We start from the raw sequence: 18,337 nt of genomic DNA, 5'->3' as shown, positions 1-18,337 counted from the left end.
GACAGCTTTGAAGAGAGTAGTGTTTCTCCCAGCATGCAGTTTGAGATCTGAGAACAGACAGACTGCCTGCTCAAGTGGGTCCCTGACCCTGGAGTAGCCTAAATGGGAGACACCCCCACTAGGGTCAGATTGACCACTCACACCTCACACAACCGGGTACCCCTCTGAGATGAAGCTTCCAGAGGATAATCAGGCAGAAACATTCGCTGTTCAGCAATATTCACTCTTCTGTAGCCTCCACTGCTGCCACCCAGGCAAACAGGGTCTGGAGTGGACCTTGAGCAAACTCCAACAGACCTGCAGCTGAGGGTCATGACTATTAGAAAGAAAGCTAACAAACAAACAGAAAGGACATCCACACCAAAACCCCATCTGTACATCAACATCATCAAAGACAAAAGGTAGATAAAATCACAAAGATGGGGAAAAAGAAGTGCAGAAGAACTGAAAATTCTAAAAATCTGAGCACCACTCCGCCTCCAAAGGAATGCAGCTCCTCTCCAGCAATGGAACAAAGCTGAACAGAGAATGACTTTGACGAGTTGAGAGAAGAAGGCTTCAGACGATCAAACTTCTCCGAGCTAAAGGAGGAAGTTCGAACCCATAACAAAGAAGCTAAAAACCTTGAAAAAATATTTCCTGAATGGCTAACTAGAATAACCAATGTAAAGAAGTCCTTAAATGACCTGAGAGAGCTGAAAACCATGACACAAGAACTACATGACAAATGCGCAAGCTTCAATAACCGACTCGGTCAACTGGAAGAAAGTGCATCAGTGATTGAAGATCAAATAAATAAAATGAAGTGAGAAGAGAACTTTAGAGAAGAAAGAGTAAAAAGAAATGGACAAAGCCTCCAAGAAATATGGGACTATGGGAAAAGGCACAATCTACGTCTGATTTGTGTACCTGAAAGTGAGGGGGAGAATTGAACCAAGTTGGAAAACATCTGCAGGATATTATCCAGGAGAACTCCCCCAACCTAGCAAGGCAGGCCGAAATTCAAATTCAGGAAATACAGAGAATGCCACAAAGATACTCCTCTAGAAGAGCAACTCCAAGACATATAATTGTCAGATTCACCAAAGTTGAAATGAAGGAAAAAATGTTAAGGGCAGCCAGAAAGAAAGGTCGGGTTACCCACAAAGGGAAGCCCATGAGACTAACAGTAGATCTCTCGGCAGAAACTCTACAAGCCAGAAGGGAGGCGTGGGGCAATATTCAACATTCTTAAAGAAAAGAATTTTCAACCCAGAATTTCATATCGAGCCAAATTAAGTTTCATAAGTGAGGGAGAAATAAAATCCTTACAGACAAGCAAACGCTGAGAGATTTTGTCACCACCAGGCCTGCCTTACAAGAGCTCCTGAAGGAAGCACTAAACATGGAAATGAACAACTGGTACCGGCCACTGCAAAAACATGCCAAAATGTAAAGACCATCGATGCTAGGAAGAAACCGCATCAACTAATGAGCAAAATAACCAGCTAACATCATAATGACAGGATCAAGCTCACATGTAACAATATTAACCTAAATGTAAATGGGCTAAATATTCCAATTAAAAGACACAGACTGGCAAGTTGGATATAGAGTCAGGAGCTCTTGTAGGGCAGGCCTGGTGGTGACAAGACCCATCAGTTTGCTGTATTCAGGAGACCCATCTCATATGCAGAGACACACATAGGCTCAAAATAAAGGGATGGAGGAAGATCTACCAAGGAAATGGAAAACAAAAAACGGCAGGGGTTGCAATCCTAGTCGCTGGTAAAGCAGAGTTTAAACCAACAAAGATCAAAAGAGACAAAGAAGGCCATTACATAATCGTAAAAGGATCAATTCAACAAGAAGAGCTAACTATCCAAAATATATATGCACCCAATTCAGGAGCACCCAGATGCATAAAGCAAGTCCTTAGAGACTTACAAAGAGACTTAGACTCCCACACAATGATAATGGGAGACTTTAATACCCCACTGTCAACATTAGACAGATCAACGAGACAGAAAGTTAAGAATAAACAGGAATTGAACCCAACTCTGCACCAAGCAGACCTAATAGACATCTACAGAACTCTCCACCCCAAACCAACAAAATATACATTCTTCTCAGCACCACATCACACTTATTCCAAAATTGACCACATAGTTGGAAGTAAAGCACTCCTCAGGAAATATAAAAGAATAGAAATTATAACAAACTGTCTCTCAGACCACAGTGCAATCAAACAAAGAACTCAGGATTAAGAAACTCAATCAAAACTTCTCAACTAAATGGAAACTAAACAACCTGCTCCTGAATGACTACTGGTTACATAACGAAATGAAGGCAGAAATAAAGATGTTCTTTGAAACCAATGAGAACAAAGATACGTCATACCAGAATCTCTGGACACATTTAAAGCAGTGTGTAGAGGGAAATTTATAGCAATAAATGCCCACAAGAGAAAGCAGGAAAGATCTAAAATTGACATCCTAATATCACAACTAAAAGAACTAGAGAAGCAAGAGCAAATACATTCAAAAGCTAGCAGGAGGCAATAAATAACTAAGATCAGAGCGGAACTCAAGGAGACAGAAACACAAAAAACCCTCCAAAAAATCAATGAATCCAGAAGCTGGTTTTTTAAAAAGATTAACAAAATTGATAGCTAGCAAGACTAATAAAGAAGAAAAAAGAGAAGAATCAAATAGATGCAATAAAAAAATGATAAATGGGATATCATCACTGACCCCACAGAAATACAAACTACCATCAGAGAATACTAAAAACACCTCTACATAAATAAGCTAGAAAACCGAGAATAAATGGATAAATTGCTGGACACATACATTCTCCAAAGACTAAACCAGGAAGAAGTTGAATCCCTGAATAGACCAATAACAGGCTCTGAAATGGAGGAAATAATTAATAGCCTACCAACCAAAAAAGTCCAGGACCAGAAAGATTCATAGCCGAATTCTACCAGAGGTACAAGGAGGAGCCGGTACCATTCCTTCTGAAACTATTCCAATCAATAGAAAAAGAGGGGATCCTCCTTAACTCATTTTACAAGGCCAACATCATCCTGATACCAAAGCCTGGCAGAGACACAACAACAAAAAAGAGAATTTTAGACCAATATCCCTGATGAACATCCATGCAAAAATCCTCAATAAAATACTGGTAAACCAAATCCACAGCACTTCAAAAAGCTTATCCACCATGATCAAGTAGGCTTCATCCCTGGGATGCAAGACTGGTTCAACATACACAAATCAATAAACGTAATCCAGCATATAAACAGAACCAAAGACAAAAACCACATGATTATCTCAATAGATGCAGAAAAGGCCTTTGACAAAATTCAACAGCTCTTCATGCTAAAAATTTAATAAATTCGGAATTGATGGAACATATCTCCAAATAATAAGAGCTATTTATGACAAACCCACAGCCAATATCATATTGAATAGGCAAAAACTGGAAGCATTCCCCTTGAAAGCTAGCATAAGACAGGGATGCCCTCTTTCACCACTCCTATTCAACATAGTGTTGAACTTCTGGCCAGGGCAACCAGGCAAGAGAAAGAAATAAAGGGTATTCAATTAGGAAAAGAGGAAGTCAAATTGTCCCTGTTTGCAGATGACATGATTGTATATTTAGAAAACCTCATCATCTCAGCCCCAAATCTCCTTAAGCTGATAAGCAACTTCAGCAAAGTCTCAGGATACAAAATCAATTTGCAAAAATCACAAGCATTCTTATACACCAATGACAGACAAACAGAGAACCAAATCATAAGTGAACTCCCATTCACAATTGCTTCAAAGAGAATAAAATATCTAGGAATCCAACTTACAAGGGATGTGAAGGACCTCTTCAAGGAGAACTACAAACCACTGCTCAATGAAATAAAAGAGGACAGAAACAAATGGGAGAACATTCCATACATTCCATGCTCATGGATAGGAAGAATCAATATAGTGAAAATGGCCATACTGTGCAAGGTAATTTATAGATTCAATGCCATCCCCATTAAGCTACCAGTGACTTTCTTCACAGAATTGGAAAAAACTACTTTAAAGTTCATATGGAACCAAAAAAGAGCCCGCATTGCCAAGACAATCCTAAGTCAAAAGAACAAAGCTGGAGTCATCACGCTACCTGACTTCAAACTATACTACAAGGCTAGAGTAACCAAAACAGCATGGTACTAGTACCAAAACAGAGCTATAGACCAATGGAACAGAACAGAGCCCTCAGAAATAATACCACACATCTACAACCATCTGATCTTTGACAAACCTGACAAAAACAAGAAATGGAGAAAGGATTCCCTATTTAATAAATGCTGCTGGGAAAAGTGGCTAGCCATAAGTAGAAAGCTGAAACTGTATCCTTTCCTTACATGTTATACAAAAATTAATTCAAGATGGATTAGAGACTTAAATGTTAGACCTAAAACCATAAAAACCCTAGAAGAAAACCTAGGCGATACCATTCAGGGCACAAGCGTGGGCAAGGACTTCATGTCTAAAACAACAAAAGCAATGGCAACAGAAGCCAAAATTGACAAATGGGATCTAATTAAACTAAAGAGCTTCTGCACAGCAGAAGAAACTACCATCAGAATAAACAGGCAACCTACAGAATGGGAGAAAATTTTTGCAATCTACTCATCTGACAAAGGGCTAATATCCAGAACCTACAAAGAACTCAAAGAAATTTACTAGAAAAAAAAAAAACAATCCCATCAAAAAGTGGGCAAAGGATATGAACAGCCACTTCTCAAAAGAAGACATTTATGTAGTCAACAGACACATGAAAAAATGCTCATCCTCACTAGCCATCAAAGAAATGCAAATCAAGACCACAATGAGATACTGTCTCACACCAGTTAGAATGGTGATCATTAAAAAGTCAGGAAACAACAGGTGCTGGAGAGGATGTGGAGAAATAGGAACACTTTTACACTGTTGGTGGGACTGTAAACTAGTTCAACCATTGTGGAAAACAGCATGGTGATTCCTTAAGGATCTAGAACTAGAAATACTATTTGACCCAGACATCCCATTACTGGCTATATCCCCAAAGGATTATAAATCAAGCTGCTATAAAGACACATGCACACATATGTTTATTGCATCACTATTCACAACAGTAAAGACTTGGAACCAACCCAAAGGTTCATCAATGATAGACTGGATTAAGACAATGTGGCACATATACACCATGGAATACTATGCAGCCATAAAAGAGGATGAGTTCATGTCCTTTGTAGGGACATGGATGCAGCTGGAAACCATCATTCTCAGCAAACTACTGCAAGAACAGAAAACCAGACACCACATGTTCTCACTCATGGATGGGAACTGAACAATGAGAACACCTGGACACAGGAACGGGAATATCACACACCAGGGCCTGTTGTGGGGTTGGGGGAGGAGGGAAGGATAGCATTACGAGATACACCTAATGTATATGACGAGTTAATGGGTGCAGCACACCAACATGGCACATGTATGCATATGTAACAAACCTGCACTTTGTGCATATATTCCCTAGAATATAAACTATAATAAAATAAAATAATAAAATAAAAAAGGGACGATGAAAATAAATGAAACGTAACACACAGCGTGTGAGATAATGTTTTAATACATATCTAAAAATGCCTTAAAATTCAATAGAAATAAAATAAAATCTTCTAAAACTTGACAAAAGGAAACAACAAAAATTACAGACTGGAAAAGCCTGGCTGACTGGAGTGATGTCCTGTCTCAAGAAAGAACAAACAAACACACAAACAAACAAAGAATTCTGAAAGCAGAGAATCAAACAGATATTTGTACACCGTTCTTTCTTCTTCCTACTGGCACTCTTCATAGTAGGAAAAGGCAAAAACAACCCAAATGTGTCACGAATTGCTTCATCAGTTTTTTAGGATCTGAAATACTGCCTCAATTTTCAGTTACTCATTGTGGGGTGGACCTGTAGTTACCACATTTGGTCCAAAATTTTATTCTGATGAAGGTAGACCTGTCCTGCATTTTCAGAGGGACAGAATTCTGGTGTTTCTCCAGGTTCCTTGGCTTACCAGGAATGAAGATCCGGGAAGAATGTATGTGTTTATGTATGTATGTATGTACATAATTATTTCCTGTTTTTAAATTGAAAAAATATGGGATACATGTGCAGAACGTACAGGTTTGTTATATAGGTATCCTTTGCCATGGTGGTTTGTTGCACCTATTGACTCATCCTCTAAGTTCTCTTCCCTCACCCCCAGTCCCCAGCGGGCCGTGTTGTGTGTTGCTCCCCTCACTGTGTCCTTGTTTTCTCAATGTTCCACTTTCACTTATTAGTGAAAACATGCGGTGTTTGATTTTTTTGTTACTGTGTTAGTTTGCTCAGTATGATGGCTTCATCCATGTGTCTGCAAAAGACATGATCTCATTCCTTTTTATGACTGCATAGTATTTTATGGTGTAAATGTACCACATTTTCTTTATCCAGTCTAGCACTGAAGGGCATTTGGGTTGGTTTCATGTCTTTGCTATTGTATATAGTGCTGCAAAAACTTACATGTGCATGTGTCTTTATAGTGGAATGATTTATATTCCTTTGGGTATATAGCCAGTAATGGGATTACTGGGTCAAATGGTGTTTCTGGTTCTAGATCCTTGAGGAATCACCATACTGTCTTCCACAATGGTTGAACTAATTTACAGTTTCCCCAACAGTGTAAAAGCGTTCCTCTTTCTTCTCAGCTTCACCAGCATCTATTGTTTCTTAACTTTTTAGTAATCACCATTCTGATGGGTGTGAGATGGTATCTCATTGTAGTTTTGATTTTCACTTCTCTGATGATCAGTATTGTTGAGCTTTTAAAAAATATATTTGTTGGTTAGATAAATGTCTTCTTTTGATAAGTTTCTGTTCATATCCTTTGCTCACTTTGGATGGGGTTGTTTGTTTTTTTGCTTGTAAATATGTTTAAGTTCCTTGTCAATTTTTGTTATTAGACCTTTGTCAGATGGGTAGGTTGCAATAATTTTCTCCCATCCTGTAGGTTGATTGCTCATGCTGATGATAGTTTCTTTGCTGTGCAGAAGGTCTTTAGTTCAATTAGATCCGAGTTGTCAATTTTGGCTTTTGTTGCAATTGCTTTTGACATTTTTGTCATGAAGTCTTTGTCCTTGCCTGTGTCCTGAATGGTATTGCCTAGGTTTTCTTCTAGGGTTTTTATGGTTTTGGATTTTACATTTAAGTCTTTAATCCATCTTGAGTTAATTATTGTATAAGGTGTAAGGAAGGGGTCAAGTTTTGGTTTTCTGTATATGGCAAGCCAGTTTTCCCAGCATCATTTACTGAATAGGAGATCCCTTCTCCCTTGCTTGTTTTTGTCAAGTTTGTCAAAGATCAGGTGGACATAGATGTGTGGTGTTATTTCTGAGGTCTTTGTTCTACTCCATTGGTCTATATGTCTGTTTTGGCAGCAGTAGCCTGCTGTTTTGGTACCGTAGCCTTCTAGTACAGTTTGAAGTTAGCATAATGCCTCCAGCTTTGTTATTTTTGTTTATCATTGTCTTAGCTATATAGGGTATTCTTTGATTCCATATGACATTTAAAATAGTTCTTTCTAATTCTGTGAAAAATGTCAACGGTATTTTGATGGGTATAGCATTGAATCTATAATGTTTGGGCAGTATGGCCATTTTCACAATATTGATTCTTCCTATTCATGAGGATGGAATGTTTTCCAATTAAATCTGTGTCCTCTCTTATTACCTTGAGCAGTGGTTTGCAGTTGTCCTTGAAGAGGTCCTTCACATCCCTTGTACTCCTAGTTGTATTCCTAGGTATTTTACTCTCTTTGTAGCAATTGTGAATGGGAGTTCATTCTTGATTTGGCTCTCTGCTTGAGTATTGTTGGTGTAATGGAATGCTTGTGATTTTTGCACAATGATTTTGTATCTTGAGACCTTGGTGAAGTTGCTTATCAGTTCAAGAAGTCTTTCAGTTGAGATGATGGGGTTTTCTAAATATGAAGTCATGTAATCTGCAAACAGAGGCAAGTTGACTTTCTCTCTTCCTATTTGAATACCCTTTATTTCTTTCTATTGCCTGATTGCCCTGGCGAGAACTTCCAACACTATGTTGAATAGAAGTGGTTACAGAGGGCTTCCTTGTCTTGTACCAGTTTTCAAATGGAATGCTTCCAGCTTTTGCCTATTCTTTATGATATTGGCTGTATGAAATAGCTCTTATTATTTTAAGGTATGTTCCATCAATACCTAGTTTATTGAGAGTTTTTAACAGGAAGGGATGTTGAATTTTATCAGAGGCATTTTTGCATGTATCAAAATAATTGTCTGGTGTTTGCCTTTGGTTCTGTTTATGTGATCAATAACATTTAATGATTTGTGTATGTTGAATCAGCCTTTCATCCCAAAGATACAGCCCACTTGAACATGGTGGATAAGCTTTTTGATGTGCTGCTGGATTCGGTTTGCCAGTATTTTATTGAGAATTTTTGCATCGATGTTCATCAGGGATAATGGCCTGAATCGAGCAGGGGTGTGTGTGTGTGTGTGTGTGTGTGTGTTTACCTCGGTTTGCCAGTAGGTTGATGTGTGTGTGTGACGTGTGTGTGTGTGTGTGAATGTGTGATAGAGAGCCAAATTAGGGCAGAGGAGGCTCCCCGGCCTGCCATGACATTGAATGTTCTGAATTCAAGATGCTCCAATGGACTGTGTCAGTTGGCCTTCAGCCAGGAGGTGGTGCTTGAAAAAGACTGGCAGCTGTGGTGGTAGTGGTGAGATTTGGACTTGCCTTATGTTACCCATGGGAGGTACTCTGGTGTCTCAGGGAACGGGTAGAGCCAAAGGGCTTCTAAAAGTTTCTTCTGTTATTTGTGTTAATCTACCAGGGTAGGTGGTTGAGCAAAACCAGGTGGGAACTAGGTCAGGTAAAGTGATGCTCTGGCTCTCTACATGTGAGACAAGCAGTGGCTCCAGTGGGAATTGGAAGGCAGTTCTTGGGCCACTGGGGTAATTTTCCAGAGAGAAGTGAAGCTGCCTCTGCCTCTGTACAAGGAGAGTCCATATGAAGAATGGGGAGTAGCAGCTTGGCAGTAAGCCCCATCCAGCTCCCACACCCTTGGCAAGGCAGGTCTCACACCCACAGTGTTCCACTGGGAGTAGCTAGCTAAGTTTCAAGAAGTCTGAACTCAGAGCTCAAAACTGACCCATACCATAAGCCTCTCCTATTGAGACAGCAACTGCAGCTTTCAGGCCACATCCCTCCTGATCCACCTGCAGAGCAGGGGCATCCAGCTCCTGTGCTTGCTGCTGCATCACACGTCCCACTCACCTCTCAGTTCTGGCCTGGGGAGTTTGTCCCCTCACAAGATTATATCAAACATTTCAGTTGGAAGGTTCTCTCAACCTGTGACCACCATTTGAGTTAGCTGGCAGACTTCTGGGAGGTCCTCTCTGAGGTAGAATCGGAAATGGCTTCCCTCCATCCTGCCAGAAACTGGGAACGTGCTGGAGACTCAAAGCACATCCCAATGCCACTCCTCATATACTCATCACCCTTCACTAAATCAACTCCAGCTCTGAGTAGGATTAAGGCCTTCCCCTATGGCCTAGATTGATAGGTTTCCCAATGGAAGTGTATATCTTACAGTCAGTTTATCCCCCTCTCACACCCTGGAAACTCAAAATTTTCTGCCTAGCTTATGGCGTAACCTGCATCCTGCTGCTTCTTTCAAATGGTCTGTGGCTTATTTCAATTTTCCTATTAAGTTCCTGTGTTGCTTCTTGAAAGAAAGTTCAGTGTGAATCTCTACACACCACTTTGTCTTTCCAAGTGCAAGAGGCAGGCTAACAATGCCTTCAATCCACCATCTTGGAAAACAAAAATAACAGTTTTCTCATTTTTAAAGGTTTTGTTAAGATCTGTTAATGACTCACAAAGAAATAGTATTGGGTATATTTGAAATTAGTATTTATTCATTTATGTTGATAAGTGAAAATACAAGATGGTGATCAAGATGGAAGTACTTAATATGTATATTTCAATATTCTTAGATGCAAAGAACTTCACTTTTGATGTATTTTTATTTTACATCAGTTTCATTTCAACTTAGGTTTAAGGGGTTCTTGATAATCTGACATGATAAGTGGTGTTGGAATTGGCACTAAAATCCACCATGCTCTACAGCACTTCATCCTTCTTCGGCAGGCACCAATTTGATCTTCTACTACTTTGCAGACATCTCTTCTGCAAACACCAGACAAATTGAGACAATGACCTTCAGCAGCACCCAAACCACCTATTACTGCAGGAAAGAAGATCCAGTGAGATCTACATAGTCCACAAATGGAATGTAAATCCATAAACACTCTTAAGTAAGAGAATAAATTTAGTATGAGCATTTTTACGTGGGAGCTTTTGAAATGGTTGCTGCTCATATGTCAGAGACACGTGCAGATTAAGAAAGGTAGTAGTTCCAATCCTGGTTTGGCACAACAGTCACGGTATTTTCAGTGGGGGAAAAGAGCTGTGGGAGGGGATGGTACATCTTCATCTTTTCCTCTGCGTTTTCTCTCAGAAATGGCTGTTGCTTACCGCAGGGCAAAAATGCCAGTGTCTTTTGCCAGAGTGGGTTACTGAGGGCCATGGTGGTTCCACCTTGTGGCTGATACTGATAGACCCTTTCTGCTTTTTTTCGTTCCTAGCCAAAAAAGATATTTCTGCAGTCTCAGGTATGCTGATTTCAGCAGTTGTTTTTTTCTATATGGCTATTTTTTTTTTCTTTCACTCTCTCTCTCTCTTTTTTTTTTCTTTTTTTCTTTTTTTTTTTTTTGGCTTCACTGTGTTGCCGTAGCTTCTTAAGTGGTCCCTTGAACCCTCCCAGTGCTATTTTGGTTTGTACTTAGCTATCTATATATTTTTTCTTGGGGGAAGTATAGAGTTAAAGGCTGGTGTATCCTGCTCTTGCTCCCCCAAGTGATTTCATTCCCCCAAGCTAATATTTCAGGCTTTCAATTTATCCGTGCTTTCATCTGTCCAAACGTAAGTGGAAATTACTTTTTCTCTCCACATTTAGATTTGCTCTGTCTACTTTAATTGCTAATAGTGTCTTAGTCATAGGATAGATTAGTTAGAAAAAAAGTATATTTTTGACATTATAAATGATCCTTTCAATTTGTGTCTAAAAGTGGAAAATATTAGAAAGCTTAACATTTATTATTGTGTCCAGACCAGTATTTCCTCCAGATGACCTTTATTACAACAAAGATAATTTAATGAAGATCTCTCTAATGGTAAAGCTGATGGCTTTGTGCTATTATAATATCCTTAAAATAAAGTGACAGTCTAGTGGAAAGACCAACTAAAGCAAGGGTTAGGAAAAAATCAGTTATTACCTTCATTTTGGTCTCACTCTGCATTAATAGTTTTCATTGTGTCAAAGATTTATTATTCATTAAGCAAATGTTCATTTAATAGTAAATGGATCCTATTAAAGATGATTTTTAAAATGATAATCACATTACTTTTATTCACATCTGTCTACTGATGCCATTCACAGATGAGAATGGTATAACGTTATTTTATTTTTTTCATTTTGCCACATCTTTATTTACTTAGGTTTATGCTGTATCAAACAATGTATGTGTGGGAGTAATGGGTGATTCAGGAAGGCATGAGGGGGAGGTTTAAGCTCTTTAACTTCGAACAATTAAAATTAGCAACATAATATTGAAATACATGCATAACACTCAAGTGGTACTTTCAAAATAGTGTATATTTCCTCTGTTTATTTGTAGCTTTTAAACCCAGCTAGAAGTATTCTATTTCTTTTAGGCACCATAAGTCTGAAAGTCTGTAGTGAAAGCTACAAGTAGTAAATGATGCTAATTCATGTGCTCCCACCTGTGGAAGAATTGAATGTCTTAGATAAAAAAAAGATGGTGCAATTGGTGTACCAAGTATCTTAGAATATAATTTGGTGGTGGTTTTTCTGTTTCTGTAGCAGAGTAACATATATAATATATCCAAGTCATCAAGTTATTTAAATATGCCTTTAAACAGGGAGAACTGAAAATAATACTGTGAATCCTGGTAAGCATTTAAAAATAATGAGGAGAATATTGCCTTTACAAAGTCAAAATTTGTCTGAATACAACCCATATAACAATTTCATAGCAAAACATTCCTTCAATCCTATTAAAGTCAGAAGGAAAAGAAGAATGTCCACTGTCAATGCTGTATTAATATAGTTCTAAAAGTTTTGAACAATGAAACATATTGTAAGAAGAGAAGTCAGAGGAGACTTGAGCCCATTGTTTTTCCTCTCCTTCTATACCTCCCAAAATACCATTGGAATGTTGTAACATTTTGAAGAATCTGTAGTAGTGTCCCAAATCATAGAATACTATGAATGCATCTGAATCTGAGATATCCCCAAAAGATACAAAATAGGTGTGACTAGAATGAAAGAAAGATTTAGGCTTTTGGCCATGACTGCAAGTTAGCTGCTCTCAAGTGACTGCTGCTATAGAACAAATATATAGTAGAGGATCTCTTTGAAACATTTCTATCCCTGAAAATGGTTAGGCAAGTTCTTAAAATATCTCCTCTTTCAAACACAAAAATAGTCTGTGAACTGGAGCTTGAGCAGTGGGCACTTTGTACTGGATAGCTGATGGAGGGGGGTGAGGGTTTCCCAGATCTTCTGGGAAGATCTGCTATGATCAGTAATGCTAATGATGGTACTACTGACTCTTGGGCCATCAGAAATTCCAGTTTGTTAATGCTGAAACTTCTATATTGAGTTAAAGCATTGAGTCAGCTTCACAGAGGAAGTCTGGATAATAGCATTCTCATTTCAGACCATAAAATGATGTCAGGTTAAGGATGAACAATGAGTTCAGTATTAAAAATGATCAGGTAAGCAAGACACCATGAATAAAAGTTAATGAAATGAATAGCATATGTAGACCCTTTAAAACTAAATATATTGAAATCATCAATGTGGAGAAATAATTAAGCAGGTGTGTATCAATTGTTTAAAGAAACAATCTACTATTACAAAGATGTAAAAACAATAGTAAAACAATATAGATGATAGAAAAAATGGGCAGGTCTGGCTGGGCATGGTGGCTCATGCCTGTAATCCTAGCACTGTGGGAGGCCAAGATGGGTGGATCACGAGTTCAGGAGTTCAAGACCAGAATGCCCAAGATGGTGAAACCTTGTCTCTACTAAAAATATATATATATAAAAATTAGCCGAGCATGGTGGCGGGTGCCTGTAGTCCCAGCTACTCAGGAGGCTGAGATAGAAGAATCTCTTGAACCCGGGAGGTGGAGGTTGCAGTGAGCCAAGATCACACCACTGCACTCCAGCCTGGGCAACAGAGCGAGAATCCATCTCCAAAAAAAAAAAAAAAAAAAAAAAAGGCAGGTCTGAAACAAAAAAATAATTTAAAAACAATGCAGGTTATTAATGATATATTAGACACAGGTAAGAGGATAACTAGTGAAGAAAAAAATGTTTACATGATATACCCAGAATGTAGCATGGAAACAGAAGGTCTAACATTTATTTAATTCAAATATGGGGGGAGAGAAGTGTAAAAGGATTCACCATTTCAAGAGATTCTCAGAAAGAAATTAAGAAACGGTATAAACCCATTGATTCAAAGAATATATTTCTAACAGATGATATAAAAATCAACTCACTTTAGTTAAATTATAAAACATTAAAACCAAACACCAGACCATACAAACATTGAAAAAAGGATAATTTATAATGAAATAATATTTATCTGATTATTAAAGAAAGAAAGAAAGAAAAAAGCATTAGTGAGGGAGGTCGAGTGAGAGTGAGTGTGTTTGGGCCCCTACTGATGATGCTAAACTATCACAAGCCCACACTCAGCCTTTCAACATTTGCTGGAGATTCACTTGTTCACTCATTCACTAAAAATGAGTAAACTAGTATCAACAAATGTCGAGAGAAAATAACTGTTAATATAGAATTGGGTACTCAGTAATGCTGTCTTTCAAGATCAAAAATAACAATATGAAATTGACAGATAAAAATTAAAATTGTTCACTACCAAAAGATCTGCAGCAAATAAAATTTCAAAGGCTACATATCAGAAAGAAAGAACTTAACCCAAAAGCTGATATTAGAGTCAACTTGGAATTCCATAAATATCACTAAACTGATGATAATAGTAACACTTTCTGACATGTGGGGATTCTGAAAAGAAGTGAACTTTTACTTTTGTTTAGAATTTAGAAAGTTGTAGAAAAATGCTCTTGCCCTGACAAAGAGAATAAGCTGGATAATCTATAGATCATAGATTTCATTTTGAAACACAGAACTGAGGTCTCAAAAAAAGCTAATTATTTTAAATTCAGAGTGATGAAGCCCTGCTGAAAAAAGAACGGATCCACAGATGCTTTGTGCCTAGCTGAGTTGCAGCAGCAGAAGCAGGAGGAAGCTGCCCTTGATGGAGATAAAAAGGAAACAAGTGAATCTCCAGCAAATGTTGAAAGGCTGAGTGTGGGCTTGTGATAGTTTAGCATCATCAGTAGGGGCCCAAACACACTCACTCTCACTCACTTTCCCTCACTAATGCTTCTTTCTTTCTTTCTTTCTTTCTTTCTTTCTTTCTTTCTTTCTTTCTTTCTTTCTTTCTTTCTTTCTTTCTTTCTTTCTTTCTTTCTTTCTTTCTTTCTCCTTCTCCTTCCTTCCTTCCTTCCTTCCTTCCTTCCTTCCTTCCTTCCTTCCTTCCTTCCTTCCTTCCTTCCTTCCTCCCTTCCTCCTTCCCTCCCTCCCTCTCTTCCTTTCTCTGTCTCTCTCTCTTTCTCTCTCTCTCTCTCTCTCTTTCTTTCTTTGGAGTCTCACTCTGTCGCCCAGGCTGGATTGCAATGGCGCGATCTTGTCTCACTGCAACCTCCGCCTCCAGGGTTCAAGCCATTCTCCTGACTCAGCCTCCCAAGTAGCTGGGACTACAGGCGCATGCCACCGTGCCCGGCTCGTTTTTTGTATTTAGTAGAGACGGAGTTTCACCGTGTTAGCCACTGACCTCGTGATCTGCCCACCTCGGCCTCCCAAAGTGCTGGGATTACAAGCGTGAGCCACAGCACCCGACCCCACTAATGGTTTTTTCATGACCTATCTTGTGTGCTCCTAGGTAAGATCGGATGGAGAGCAGAACTACCTGAGACCCTTTTGAGGGACAGGCATGTAGGAACTGCTGCAGTTTGAGGTGAGAGCAAGGTAAAGGTCTTACTGTGAGAATCGGGTAAAATCCTCTGTTACTGGGGAGTGGGTGGGGGAGCTGAGACAATGCCCCCTTCACTCTCTTTTCTCACAGGTGCATAAGCAGAGGGACCTGATGTCTGAAGACAGGGCAGGGCAGGTAGATGAGAGAAGCAGATTCTCTGGTCTTTCACTGAGTGTGAGGCAGCTACTGTCCAAGGCTGGGCAAGGGATGGGAGCCCTGAGAGATTCTTGAGGTGCAGAGATAGAGGCTTGCTGAGGATGAAAGTGTACAGGAGAGCTAAGAGAGGCTCCAGTGCTGACCATGGCATTCTGCAAGAAGAGAAAATCTGTATGTAGTGGTTTATGAGGGAAAATCATGAGTTCAATTTTGGATATCTATGACTTTTGAAATTCAGTGTCCAAGTAGATATACCAGTTATGCAGTTGGATAATTTATTATAAGTTCAAAAGGAGGTCCAAAAGGAGAATTTAAGAGGATGAGACTTGCTGAGCCCCTCCAGAGTGTGTGGTTAGGGAGAAGAGAAGAGGATCAGGAACTGAGCTCTGGAGCTCTCCAATAGGAAGTGTGACGGGAAAAGATGAGGAAGAAACAAAGGAAGCCGAAATGGTAGCTCCAGTGAGATAGGCTGAGAATCAAGTGAATGTGCTGTCCTGGAAGCCAAGTGAAGAAAGTATACTATGAAGAAGGAAGTGATTATTTGTGTCAAATGCTGCTAATCGGCCAATTAAAGTTGTAGTAAAAAATGATCATTGGATCTAGCAATATGGAGATTATTGGTAACTTTGACAAAAGTGGTGTCAATAACATGATCGAAAAAAGGGGAGAGAGCCCAACTGTGATATATTTAAGAGACAATGAGAGGAGAGGAATTGAAGACAGAGAGTATGGACAACTCTTTTAAGATGTTTTGCTGAAAACTAGAGCAGAAAATAGATTGACAGCTGGCATCAGAAGAAAAGCAAGGACATGCTTAACAGCATATTTGTATGCTGATGGTAATAATTTACTAGCATAAAAATTGATGACACAGTCACAATTGATGACACATGATGTAGTGAACTGCAACAGGAAAATCCCCCAGTACACAGCAAAGAGGGAATATAATACACAAATATATTTTTTAAAAAATTATTTGAATCTCTGAAACATGTTTTGACATTAACCTTTCATTCCTGCAATAGTTATTTTAAGCATGTTCTCATTTGTCCAGTGTTGCCAGGTTATTATAAAGTATATTAGACTTTATGAAAAGCGTTTTTTAAAATGCTAGTTTTTTTCTCATTTGTTTCATTAATTTATATTTTGTATTTGTAACTTTCCTTTTATCTTCTTTAGGTTTATTATGCTGTTTTTTTCCAAAAGCCCTCAAAATGCATGCTTAGACCATTAAATTTTAGCTGGTTTAGTATTGAAAGTGATGTTACCCATTTCTGTGTGGTTACCTGTAATATACCACGAGCGGCACTTCTTGGTGTCTTTACTTATTATTAATTCACTTGTCTGAAGTTCCTTTAACTCTCCTTTCTAGTCCTAAGTTTCACTTTGCAAATCATTTGTTATTCATAGCCACGTAAAATAGAATTTATTTTGAAAAGTCTCTCATATAATTTTCACTTATTCTAGGATTATAATTTTTCTGTTTGTCTCTTTGAATAAAACTTTCAGATTTGTCAACACTCATTTAGCAGTAGCTCCTATTGATAGAATTCCATCCATCTCTTTTGACCTAGTGAGCAAATATAATAATAAATGCTGCTGAAATTCAATCCTGTCAGATCTAACTGCCTGCATATAAATTTCCAGGTCCCACAAAGGCATCTCATTGAGGTCACGTTCTGTTGTATCCTTACTTTGTATCTTGAGATGCCTTGGTGGGGCATGGAAATTGATATGTAGGCAGTTTGATCTGACAGGATTGAATTTCAGCAGCATCCATTATTATATCCACTCACTAGATCAAAAAACATGGATGGAATCTTATCAACAGGAGCTACTGCTAAATGAGTCTCTTTTCTATTTTTCCCTATTATAATCTTAGTGAATCTGTAAATATTAGGTTCTTGAACCCACAGAACTGATTCTAGGATCTTGTTTGGCCAGGGATATAGCCTTCTAATCTGCAGAACCTTATAGTAATCAGCTACCAACTTACCTGGGGATAAAAGAATTGAAAAAAGAAGGAGAATAAGAAGAAGCAAATGGAGTCTCATGGCTGAAGGGCCAGCATCAATGTGGGTTGAGCCTGGAGTCTCTGGACATGGTAGGTCTGAGCCTTTTTATGATGCTGTCTGAGTCTGTGATTTGTTCTTGGTTGGCAGAGCCTAACGAAAAGAGAATAACTAAATCTTCCACAAGAAACTTCCGGGGACACACAAGTACCTAAATGTGGTGATATCTCAATGGATGAGAAAGCAGGTGAATGCTATTATTTCCAAAAGACTCAGGATGTCTTATTGTCACCTGCTTTCTTTATTATTTTCAACATGCACATGCAATAATCATTGCTCTTACTTTAAGTATAAAGTATTGTTTGCCAGGCAATATAGTAGGAACTGAAGTAAAATTGTTATACAAAAACAGTATGTAATTAATGGATATAGTTTGGCAAATTTGCACATATATATTACTCTTGTTACCACAATGAATATCCAGGTAATAATATACCCATCACCTCCAAATGTTTCCTACATCCCTTTATTGTTGTTGTTGTCGTTGTTGTTGTTGTTGTTGTCAGAATCCCTAAGATCGACCTTCTTAACAAATTGTTAAATACAAAATACCTCAGTAATAACTATAGGTACTATGTTTTAGAGCCTATCTCTGTAATTGACCCATTTTGCATAGCTTTAACCCTTGAACAATAACTCCCCGTACTGCTCTTTCCCACTCAGTAAAATACCAAACTCTTTTAAAGCACATTCTATATAATCCACTTTATGAAGCTTTTTCTAACATTCTTTTGTCTGCTCCCCCTCAGTAAAGGGAAATACTAACATAACAATTACCTATTTTGGATTTTTGTGTCTCTTACATATATTC

The 18,337-nt window shown here is 38.5% G+C and overlaps 1 long non-coding RNA gene across 1 annotated transcript; it reads left to right on the top strand.

Annotated features, from left to right (window-relative positions):
- Nucleotides 1-10,912: 10,912 nt before the first annotated feature.
- LOC139361073 (uncharacterized) lies at nucleotides 10,913-17,929 on the top strand. Its single transcript, XR_011618633.1, has 3 exons — nucleotides 10,913-11,067; nucleotides 15,206-15,280; nucleotides 17,399-17,929. It is a non-coding gene; the product is annotated as an uncharacterized lncRNA (long non-coding RNA).
- Nucleotides 17,930-18,337: the final 408 nt, after the last annotated feature.

This window comes from Macaca nemestrina, assembly GCF_043159975.1.
Source record: "Macaca nemestrina isolate mMacNem1 chromosome 4 unlocalized genomic scaffold, mMacNem.hap1 SUPER_4_unloc_7, whole genome shotgun sequence".
Taxonomy (NCBI): Eukaryota; Metazoa; Chordata; class Mammalia; order Primates; family Cercopithecidae; genus Macaca; species Macaca nemestrina.
Note: the sequence above shows the minus strand (reverse complement) of the source record. Positions and strands in the feature narration are given on the sequence as shown.